We start from the raw sequence: 12,996 nt of genomic DNA on the forward strand, positions 1-12,996 counted from the left end.
TTATGCAAACGTTTGAGATATTAAAGTGGCAGCTATTTTTTCAAAATGCCTTTGTTGGCTGTCATTATTCGAGTGCGCCTTCTCTCAAAATGGACACGAAAAATACCACAGCATGTCAGGTGCCATTCCATGATAGCATGCCAAGTTTCATGAATTTCAGATGAATTTTGGATTTACTAGAATTTAAAAATAAAGTATCTCAACGTTTTGCCGGCAATCAACGGTGCTCTGGTGTTTGAAATTCATTCCCATTTCTTGCATGGGACCTAAGCATCCACCCAAGGACACAGACTTTATTTTTCAACTAATTTATGTGCACTGGAGTATGTGCATGTAGTTCAAATTTGAATTATGCACATAAAATGCCTAGAAAAGTCAGTTAATGCATAAAAGTGTCCAAACGAACCTCGAAAAATCACAAAAATTGACACAACACTCCTGTTGCTCTATGTTGACATGAGAAATTTTTTGAAAGCAATAAGAGGCAATGGATATCGTTTCGTCCCCAAAGGTGGGACGTTCCCTACCGAAACCATCATGCTTGTTGTGAGAAGCTCTGGTTTGTGAGAAGCATATAACCAAATCAGCCCCAAATGGGACAAAAAATTTACCACAGCATGTTGATGCCGCTCCATAATAGCATGCCAAGTTTCATGAATTTCAGACGAGTTTTGGATTTACTAGAATTTAAAAACTAGGCATCTCAATGTTTGCGGCCGAGTGACGGTAGCAGGGTGCTTGACATTCATTCGCATTTCTTGCATGGGACCTAAGCATGCAACCAAGAACACATATTTGAATTTTCAACCAATTTATATGCATTAGAGCATGTGCATGTAGTTCAATTTTGAATGATGCACATGAATGCATTGAAAACTCAGTTAATGCATAAGAATGTCCAAACGAACCCCAAAAAATCACAAAAATTGACACAACACTCATGTTGTTCTACGATGACACGAGAAAAGTTTTGAAAGCAATAAGAGGCAATGGATATCTGTAACGCCCACGATGCGGCTATATCTCCCACGTGTCGAGGCACGACTTAGAGGCATAACCGCATTGTAGGTATTGTCGCAAGAAGGGTCATCTTCACACAATCCCATGTAATGAACAAGAATGGGATAACGAGAGTTGGCTTACAATCGCCACTTCAAACAATACATAAATTAATTCATACATCATCCAAAATCCACACATAGACCAACTACGGCCAAATCCAAATGAAAATAAGATAACCCCAAATGCTAGATCCCCGATCGTCCCAACTGGGCTCCACTACTGATCATCAGGAAACGAAACATAGTAACGACCACGTTCCTCGTCGAACTCCCACTTGAGCTCGGTTGCGTCATCCGCACTGGTATCGTCGGAACCTGCAACTGTTTTGGTAGAATCTGTGAGTCACGAGGACTCAGCAATCTCACACCCGCGAGATCAAGACTATTTAAGCTTGTAGGAAGGATGGGGTAATGAGGTGGAGCTGCAGCAAGCACTAAGCATATATGGTGGCTAACATATGCAAATAAGAGCGAGAAGAGGAGCAACGCAACGGTCGCGAAGCTAGAAATGATCAAGAAGTGATCCTGAAACTACTTACGTTCATGCATAACTTAAACCGTGTTCACTTCCCGGGCTCCGCCGAAAAGAGGCCATCACGGCTACACACGCGGTTGATGTATTTTAATTAAGTCAAGTGTCGAGTTCTCTACAACCAGACATTAACAAATTCCCATCTGCCACATAACTGCGGGCACGGCTTTCGAAAGATAATACCCTGCAGGGGTGTCCCAACTTAGTGTTGGGGAACGTAGTAATTTCAAAAAAATTCTACGCACATGCAAGATCATGGTGATGCATAGCAACGAGAGGGGAGAGTGTTGTCCACGTACCCTCGTAGACCGAAAGCGGAAGCGTTAACACAACGTGGTTGATGTAGTCGTACGTCTTCACGATCCGACCGATCAAGTACCGAACGCACGGCACCACCGAGTTCAGCACACGTTCAGCTCGATGACGTCCCTCAAACTCCGATCCAGCCGAGTGTTGAGGGAGAGTTTCGTCAGCATGACAGCGTGGTGACAATGTTGATGTTCTACCGACGCAGGGCTTCGCCTAAGCACCGCTATGATATTATCGAGGTGTAATATGGTGGAGGGGGGCACCGCACACGGCTAAGAGATCAATGATCAATTGTGTGTCTAGAGGTGCCCCCCTGCCCCCGTATATAAAGGAGCAAGGGGGGTTCGGCCGGCCAAGGGGAGAGGCGCGCCAGGAGGAGTCCTACTCCTACCGGTAGTAGGACTCCCCCCCTTTTCCATGTTGGACTAGGAGAGAGAGGGGGAAGAGGTGGAGGGGAGGAAGGAAAAGGGGGGGCACCGCCCCCTCTCCTTGTCCTATTCGGATTGGGGAGGAAGGGGCGTGTGGCCCTGCCCTGGCCTCCACTCCTCTCTTCTACCTAGGCCCACTAAGGCCCATTAAGTTACCGGGGGGTTCCGGTAACCTCCCGGTACTCCGGAAAAATCCCGATTTCACCCGGAACACTTCCGATGTCCAAACATAGGCTTCCAATATATCAATCTTTATGTCTCGACCATTTCGAGACTCCTCGTCATGTCTGTGATCACATTCGGGACTCCGAACAACCTTCGGTACATCAAAACATATAAACTCATAATATAACTGTCATCGTAACGTTAAGCGTGCGGACCCTACGGGTTCGAGAACTATGTAGACATGACCGAGACACCTCTCCGGTCAATAACCAATAGCGGAACCTGGATGCTCATATTGGTTCCCACATATTCTACGAAGATCTTTATCGGTCAGACCGCATAACAACATACGTTGTTCCCTTTGTCATCGGTATGTTACTTGCCCGAGATTCGATCGTCGGTATCTCGATACCTAGTTCAATCTCGTTACCGGCAAGTCTCTTTACTCGTTCCGTAATACATCATCCCGCAACTAACTCATTAGTCACAATGCTTGCAAGGCTTATAGTGATGTGTATTACTGAGTGGGCCCAGAGATACCTCTCCGACAATCGGAGTGACAAATCCTAATCTCGAAATACGCCAACCCAACAAGTACCTTTGGAGACACCTGTAGAGCACCTTTATAATCACCCAGTTACGTTGTGATGTTTGGTAGCAAACAAAGTGTTCCTCTGGTAAACGGGAGTTGCATAATCTCATAGTCATAGGAACATGTATAAGTCATGAAGAAAGCAATAACAACATACTAAACGATCGAGTGCTAAGCTAACGGAATGGGTCAAGTCAATCACATCATTCTCCTAATGATGTGATCCCGTTAATCAAATGACAACTCATGTCTATGGCTAGGAAACATAACCATCTTTGATCAACGAGCTAGTCAAGTAGAGCCATACTAGTGACACTCTGTTTGTCTATGTATTCATGCATGTATTATGTTTCGGTTAATACAATTCTAGCATGAATAATAAACATTTATCATGATATAAGGAAATAAATAATAACTTTATTATTGCCTCTAGGGCATATTTCCTTCAGTCTCCCACTTGCACTAGAGTCAATAATCTAGATTACACAGTAATGATTCTTACACCCATGGAGTCTTGGTGCTGATCATGTTTTGCTCGTGGAAGAGGCTTAGTCAACGGGTCTGCAACATTCAGATCCGTATGTATCTTGCAAATTTCTATGTCTCCCACCTGGACTAAATCCCGGATGGAATTGAAGCGTCTTTTGATGTGCTTGGTTCTCTTGTGAAATCTGGATTCCTTTGCTAAGGCAATTGCACCAGTATTGTCACAAAACATTTTCATTGGTCCCGATGACTAGGTATGACACCTAGATCGGATATGAACTCCTTCATCCAGACTCCTTCATTTGCTGCTTCCGAAGCAGCTATGTACTCCGCTTCACACGTAGATCCCTCCACGACACTTTGCTTAGAACAGCACCAACTGACAGCTCCACCGTTCAATGTAAACACGTATCCGGTTTGCGATTTAGAATCGTCTGGATCAGTGTCAAAGCTTGCATCAACGTAACCATTTACGATGAGCTCTTTGTCACCTCCATAAACGAGAAACATATCCTTAGTCCATTTCAGGTATTTCAGGATGTTCTTGACCGCTGTCCAGTGATCCACTCCTGGATTACTTTGGTACCTCCCTGCTAAACTTATAGCAAGGCACACATCAGGTCTGGTACACAGCATTGCATACATGATAGATAGAGCCTATGGCTGAAGCATAGGGAACATCTTTCATCTTCTCTCTATCTTCTGCAGTGGTCGGGCATTGAGTCTTACTCAATCTCACACCTTGTACTACATGCAAGAACCCTTTCTTTGCTTGATCCATTTTGAACTTCTTCAAAACTTTGTCAAGGTATGTGCTTTGTGAAAGTCCAATTAAGCGACTTGATCTATCTCTATAGATCTTGATGCCTAATATATATGCAGCTTCACCGAGGTCTTTCATTGAAAAACTCTTATTCAAGTATCCCTTTATGCTATCCAGAAATTCTATATCATTTCCAATTAGCAATATGTCATCCACATATAATATCAGAAATGCTACTGAGCTCCCACTCACTTTCTTGTAAATACAGGCTTCTCCAAAAGTCTGTATAAAACCAAATGCTTTGATCACACTATCAAAGCATTTATTCCAACTCCGAGAGGCTTGCACGAGTCCATAAATGGATCGCTGGAGCTTGCACACTTTTTTAGCTCCCTTTCGATCGACAAAACCTTCTGGTTGTATCATATACAACTCTTCTTCCAGAAATCCATTCAGGAATGCAGTTTTGACATCCATTTGCCAAATTTCATAATCATAAAATGCGGCAATTGCTAACATGATTCGGATAGACTTGAGCATCTCAACGGGTGAGAAGGTCTCATCGTAGTCAATCCCTTGAACTTGTCGAAAACCTTTCGCAACAAGTCGAGCTTTATAGACAGTAACATTACCGTCAGCGTCAGTCTTCTTCTTGAAGATCCATTTATTTTCAATAGATTGCCGATCATCAGGCAAGTCAACCAAAGTCCATACTTTGTTTTCATACATGGATCCCATCTCGGATTTCATGGCCTCAAGCCATTTTGCGGAATCTGGGCTCACGTTCGCTTCTTCATAGTTCGTAGGTTCGTCATGGTCTAGTAACATAACCTCCAGAACAGGATTACCGTACCACTCTAGTGCGGATCTTAATCTGGTTGACCTACGAGGTTCAGTAATAACTTGATCTGAAGTTTGATGATCATTATCATTAACTTCCTCACTAATTGGTGTAGGTGTCGTAGAAACTGGTTTCTGTGATGATCTACTTTCCAATAAGGGAGCAGGTACAGTTACCTCATCAAGTTCTACTTTCCTCCCACTCACTTCTTTCGAGAGAAACTCCTTCTCTAGAAAGGATCCATTCTTAGCAACGAATGTCTTGCCTTCGGATTTGTGATAGAACGTGTACCCAACAGTCTCCTTTGGGTATCCTATGAATACACATTTCTCCGATTTAGGTTCGAGCTTATCAGGTTGAAGTTTCTTCACATAAGCATCGCAGCCCCAAACTATAAGAAACGACAACTTTGGTATCTTGCCAAACCATAGTTCATAAGGCGTCGTCTCAACGGATTTCGATGGTGCCCTATTTAGAGTGAATACAGCCGTCTCTAAAGCATAACCCCAAAACGATAGCGGTAAATCAGTAAGAGACATCATAGATCGCACCATATCTAGTAAAGTATGATTACGACGTTCGGACACACCATTACGCTGTGGTGTTCCGGGTGGCGTGAGTTGCGAAACTATTCCGCATTGTTTCAAATGTAGGCTAAACGCGTAACTCAAATATTCTCCTCCACGATCTGATCGTAGAAACTTTATTTTCTTGTTACGATGATTTTCAACTTCGCTCTGAAATTCTTTGAACTTTTCAAATGTTTCAGACTTATGTTTCATTAAGTAGATATACCCATATCTGCTCAAATCATCTGTGAAGGTGAGAAAATAACAATATCCGCTATGAGCCTCAATATTCATCGGACCACATACATCTGTATGTATGATTTCCAATAAATCAGTTGCTCTCTCCATAGTTCCGGAGAACGGTGTTTTAGTCATCTTGCCCATGAGACACGGTTCGCAAGTACCAAGTGATTCCAAAAGTCCATCATTATGGAGTTTCTTCATGCGCTTTACACCGATATGACCTAAACGGCAGTGCCACAAATAAGTTGCACTATCATTATCAACTCTGCATCTTTTGGCTTCGACATTATGAATATGTGTGTCACTACTACCGAGATTCATTAAAAATAGACCACTCTTCAAGGGTGCATGACCATAAAAGATATTACTCATATAAATAGAACAACCATTATTCTCTAATTTAAATGAATAACCGTCTCACATCAAACAAGATCCAGGTATAATGTTCATGCTCAACGCTAGCACCAAATAACAATTATTTAGGTCTAATACTAATCCCGAAGGTAGATGTAGAGGTAGCGTGCCGACGGCGATCACATCGACTTTGGAACCGTTTCCCATGCGCATCGTCAACTCGTCCTTGGCCAGTGTTCGCTTAATCCGTAGTCCCTGTTTCGAGTTGCAAATATTAGCAACAGAACGAGTATCAAATACCCAGGTGCTACTGCGAGCTCTGGTAAGGTACACATCAATAACAAGTATATCACATATACCTTTGTTCACCTTGCCATCCTTCTTATCCGCCAAATACTTGGGGCAGTTCCGCTTCCAGTGACCAGTCTGCTTGCAGTAGAAGCACTCAGTCTCAGGCTTAGGTCCAGATTTGGGTTTCTTCTCCTGAACAGTAACTTGTTTGCTGTTCTTCTTGAAGTTCCCCTTCTTCTTCCCTTTGCCCTTTTTCTTGAAACTAGTGGTCTTATTGACCATCAACACTTGATGCTACTTTTTGATTTCTACCTCCGCTGCCTTTAGCATTGCGAAGAGTTCGGGAATTGTCTTATTCATCCCTTGCATGTTATAGTTCATCACGAAGCTCTTGTAGCTTGGTGGCAGTGATTGAAGAATTCTGTCAATGACGCTATCATCTGGAAAATTAACTCCCAGTTGAATCAAGTGATTATTATACCCAGACATTTTGAGTATATGCTCACTGGCAGAACTATTCTCTTCCATCTTGCAGCTGTAGAACTTATTGGAGACTTCATATCTCTCAATCTGGGCATTTGCTTGAAATATTAACTTCAACTCCTGGAACATCTCATATGCTCCATGACGTTCAAAACGTCGTTGAAGACCCCGTTCTAAGCCGTAAAGCATGGCACACTGAACTATTGAGTAGTCATCAGCTTTGCTCTGCCAGACATTCATAACTTCTGGTGTTGCTCTTGCAGCAGGCCTGGCACCCAGCGGTGCTTCCAGGACGTAATTCTTCTGTGCAGCAATGAGGATAAGCCTCAAGTTACGGACCCAGTCCGTGTAATTGCTACCATCATCTTTCAACTTTGCTTTATCAAGGAACGCATTAAAATTCAACGGAACAACAGCACGGGCCATCTATCTACAATTAACATAGACAAGCAAGATACTATTAGGTACTAAGATCATGATAAATTTAAGTTCTTTTAATCATATTACTTAAGAACTCCCACTTAGATAGACATCCCTCTAATCATCTAAGTGATTACGTGATCCAAATCAACTAAACCATAACCGATCATCACGTGAAATGGAGTAGTTTTCAATGGTGAACATCACTATGTTGATCATATCTACTATATGATTCACGATCGACCTTTCGGTCTCAGTGTTCCGAGGCCATATCTGCATATGCTAGGCTCGTCAAGTTTAACCTGAGTATTCTGCGTGTGCAAAACTGGCTTGCACCCGTTGTAGATGGACGTAGAGCTTATCACACCCGATCATCACGTGGTGTCTGGGCAGGACGAACTTTGGCAACGGTGCATACTCAGGGAGAACACTTTTATCTTGAAATTTTAGTGAGAGATCATCTTATAATGCTACCGTCAATCAAAGCAAGATAAGATGCATAAAAGATAAACATCACATGCAATCAATATAAGTGATATGATATGGCCATCATCATCTTGTGCTTGTGATCTCCATCTCCGAAGCACCGTCATGATCACCATCGTCACCGGCGCGACACCTTGATCTCCATCGTAGCATCGTTGTTGTCTCGCCAACTATTGCTTTTACGACTATCGCTACCGCTTAGTGATAAAGTAAAACAATTACATGCGATTGCATTGCATATAATAAAGCGACAGCCATATGGCTCCTGCCAGTTGCCGATAACTCGGTTACAAAACATGATCATCTCATACAATAAAATATAGCATCATGTCTTGACCATATCACATCACAACATGCCCTGCGAAAACAAGTTAGACGTCCTCTACTTTGTTGTTGCAAGTTTTACGTGGCTGCTATGGGCTTAGCAAGAACCGTTCTTACCTATGCATCAAAACCACAACGATAGTTTGTCAAGTTGGTGCTGTTTTAACCTTCGCAAGGACCGGGCGTAGCCACACTCGGTTCAACTAAAGTGAGAGAGACAGACACCCGCCAGTCACCTTTAAGCAACGAGTGCTCGCAACGGTAAAACCAGTCTCGCGTAAGCGTACGCGTAATGTCGGTCCGGGCCGCTTCATCTCACAATACTGCCGAACCAAAATATGACATGCTGGTAAGCAGTATGACTTATATCGCCCACAACTCACTTGTGTTCTACTCGTGCATATAACATCAACGCATAAAACCTGGCTCTGATACCACTTTTGGGGAACGTAGTAATTTTAAAAAAATTCTACGCACACGCAAGATCATGGTGTTGCATAGCAACGAGAAGGGAGAGTGTTGTCCACATACCCTCGTAGACCGAAAGCGGAAGCGTTAACACAACGCGGTTGATGTAGTCGTACGTCTTCACGATCCGACCGATCAAGTACCGAACGCACGGCACCTCCGAGTTCAGCACACGTTCAGCTCGATGACGTCCCTCGAACTCCGATCTAGCCGAGTGTTGAGGGAGAGTTTCGTCAGCACGACGGCGTGGTGACAATGTTGATGTTCTACCGATGCAGGGCTTCGCCTAAGCACCGCTACGATATTATCGAGGTGTAATATGGTGGAGGGGGCACCGCACACGGCTAAGAGATCAATGATCAATTGTGTGTCTAGAGGTGCCCCCCTACCCCCGTATATAAAGGAGCAACGGGGGGTTCGGCCGGCCAAGGGGAGAGGCGCGCCAGGAGGAGTCCTACTCCTACCGGGAGTGGGACTCCCCCCTTTTCCATGTTGGACTAGGAGAGAGAGGGGGAAGAGGTGGAGGGGGGAAGGAAAGGGGGGCGCCGCCCCCCTCTCCTTGTCCTATTCGTATTGGGGGGGAAGGGGCGTGCGGCCCTACCCTGGCCTCCTCTCCTCTCTTCCACCTAGGCCCACTAAGGCCCATTAAGTTACCGGGGGGTTCCGGTAACCTCCCGGTACTCCGGAAAAATCCCGATTTCACCCGGAACACTTCCGATGCCCAAACATAGACTTCCAATATATCAATCTTTATGTCTCGACCATTTCGAGACTCCTCGTCATGTCCGTGATCACATCTGGGACTCCGAAAAACCTTCGGTACATCAAAACATATAAACGCATAATATAACTGTCATCATAACATTAAGCGTGCGGACCCTACGGGTTCGAGAACTATGTAGACATGACCGAGACACCTCTCCGGTCAATAACCAATAGCGGAACCTGGATGCTCATATTGGTTCCCACATATTCTACAAAGATCTTTATCGGTCAGACCGCATAACAACATACGTTGTTCCCTTTGTCATCGGTATGTTACTTGCCCGAGATTCGATCGTCGGTATCTCGATACCTAGTTCAATCTCGTTACCGGCAAGTCCCTTTACTCGTTCCGTAATACATCATCCCGCAACTAACTCATTAGTCACAATGCTTGCAAGGCTTACAGTGATGTGTATTACTGAGTGGGCCCAGAGATACCTCTCCGACAATAGGAGTGACAAATCCTAATCTCGAAATACGCCAACCCAACAAGTACCTTTGGAGACACCTGTAGAGCAACTTTATAATCACCCAGTTACGTTGTGGCGTTTGGTAGCACACAAAGTGTTCCTCTGGTAAACGGGAGTTGCATAATCTCATAGTCATAGGAACATGTATAAGTCATGAAGAAAGCAATAGCAACATACTAAACGATCGAGTGCTAAGCTAACAGAATGGGTCAAGTCAATCACATCATTCTCCTAATGATGTGATCCCGTTAATCAAATGACAACTGATGTCTATGGCTAGGAAACATAACAATCTTTGATCAACGAGCTAGTCAAGTAGAGGCATACTAGTGACACTCTGTTTGTCTATGTATTCACACATGTATTATGTTTCCGGTTAATACAATTCTAGCATGAATAATAAACATTTATCATGATATAAGGAAATAAATAATAACTTTATTATTGCCTCTAGGGCATTCCTTCACTTAGCCTATTATAAGCTATCACGGTCAACGAAGGATAAACCTTCTCCCGGGAAGACCCGATCAGTCTCAGAATCCCGGTTTACGAGACATTTCGACAATGGTAAAACAAGACCAGCAAAGCCGCCCGAATGTGCCGACAAATCCCGATAGGAGCTGCACATATCTCGTTCTCAGGGCACACCGGATGAGCAGTCCGTACAACTAAAACCAGGCCTCAAGTTTCCCCAAGGTGGCGCTGTAAAGGGCTCTAGTTTTGACCAGCACTCAGAGGAACACTGGCCCGGGGGTATAAATAAAGATGACCCTCGGGCTCGCGAAAACCCAAGGTAAAAAGGCTTAGGTAGGCAAATGTAAAACCAAGGTTGGGCCTTGCTGGAGGAGTTTTATTCAAGGCGAACTGTCAAGGGGGTCCCATAAATCACCCAACCGCATAAGGAACGCAAACTCAAGGAACATAACACCGGTATGATGGAAACTGGGGCGGCAAGAATGGAACCAACTTCAACTTTACCTACAACTAGTAACGCTATAAGAAGGGCTGAGCAAAAGCGGTAACTTAGCCAAACAACAGTTTGCTAGGAAAGGATGGTTAGAGGCTTGACATGGCAATATGGGAGGCATGATGAAGCAAGTGGTAGGTAGCGCAGCATAGCAATAGAGCGAACAACTAGCAAAGCAAAGGTAGAAGTGATTTCGAGGGTATGGTCATCTTGCCTGCAAGGTTCTCAGAGTTGTCGAAAGCTTGATCCTCGTAAGCGTACTCAACAGGTTCCTCGTTCACGAACTCGTCTCCCGGCTGTACCCGCAGCAAGAGCACAAGCAGTGGAACCACAATTAATCACGGGAAATGCACAAGCAACATGATGCAATACATGCATGATATGCGAGATGTGATATGCGAGATGTGATATGCGATGCATATGCGTGCTCCGGAAGCAAAAGGATGAACAAGGCATCAACTTGGCAAACCAAGTATGCCACTGGAAAGATGAGATGATTTCGGTCGAAATCGATTTAAACATCACCGGAAACGGATGCACGGTTTGCAAATGGCGAGCAAAACAAGAATGACACGATTCTGCGATTAACAGCATGATAGCACTTAGAATATATCAAGTAACTATGCTACAGCACCCCAACATAGCAACAGAGCATATGGAAGTGATCTACAAGAGATGCTTGATAAAGGATGAACACAGAGCTACGGCTAGATCACACAATAATAGGTTCAAACAAGCATGGCAAAAGTGCAAAAGATATCAGCTTCACTGACTTGGTGAAAATACTGGACATGCCAGAAATAACATCAGGAAGCAATGTTCAGAGCAAGCAATCAACATGCTACAAAAGCTTATCATAGAAAATAAGGCATGACATGAATCTACTAAATGCATAGAACAAAAGTCCCTTACTGACCATGAGCCAAAAAGGCACACAAGATATGATGGCACCCATGTAAACAAAGCAAGTTTCGTTAACAGGTTCCAGACTGCAGATAACAGAGCATGGCATTAACAGCATTATGAAGGCATCTTTGCGAGCTCGATTCACTCATAACAAAGCAATGCATGACAAAAAAATAATACCTACAGCAATATGGCATGTTCATGAAGCTATCCATGGCAAGAGCAAGTTCATATCATGTATGTATCAACAATAACCTTAGCAAAATTGAATATCATGTTAACATTCTGCCAGGAAAATTTTATAGCAAAAGTAGAGCAAGATTGAGACATGCTAGGGCTCTCCATAATTGCAAACAGGGGCATGGATGGATAGAGCATAACCATATGTCCAAAACATCCTTACTGAACATACTCGAAATAAGCATGGATCTCACTGTAGCCACATGGATATATGGCATCAAAATAACAGCAGTAAAAAACCTGAGTCCCTGGAAACAGAAACATCACGAAGCCTAGTTTACATGCTTGTGCTAGTCACCACATAGATCGCAAAAATACATGACATACACCTCTGTAAAGATGGCATGGCATAGATCAAAACCCCTGTAGAGCTCATGCCCATAAGATGCACACATCAAATGCAACAAAAATAACAAAACATCAAGTTCTGATAAGTAATATCAGTAAACATCATATAGCACTCTTGCACCAGAGATTTAGGCATCAAGATGAACTGAAACGAGCATGGCACAATGGAACAAAATGAAGAGCATCTCGTGATGAACATTTTGATATATCATGCACGCAAAACGGAGCAGTATGCAATGAGATATGACGCGATCAACAGAGGCACCTAATATGAACAATTCGGGACTTGGATGATTTCGGGGTCAACCTTTTCTAGATCTAGGGTTCTTCATGGGCACGCGAACCGAGGCAGGGCCGGAGCTTCGCCGGAGTTGCAGGATGGAACGGCCGGAGCTCGGGGCCGGCGAGGTCGGGGAAGGCGGGGTCCGGCGCGGAGGGACCGGACGCAATCGCCGGCGAGGGGAGGCGAGGCGGCGGAGGGCGGC

Source organism: Triticum aestivum, chromosome 2D (genome assembly GCF_018294505.1).
Source record: "Triticum aestivum cultivar Chinese Spring chromosome 2D, IWGSC CS RefSeq v2.1, whole genome shotgun sequence".
Classification (NCBI taxonomy): domain Eukaryota; kingdom Viridiplantae; phylum Streptophyta; class Magnoliopsida; order Poales; family Poaceae; genus Triticum; species Triticum aestivum.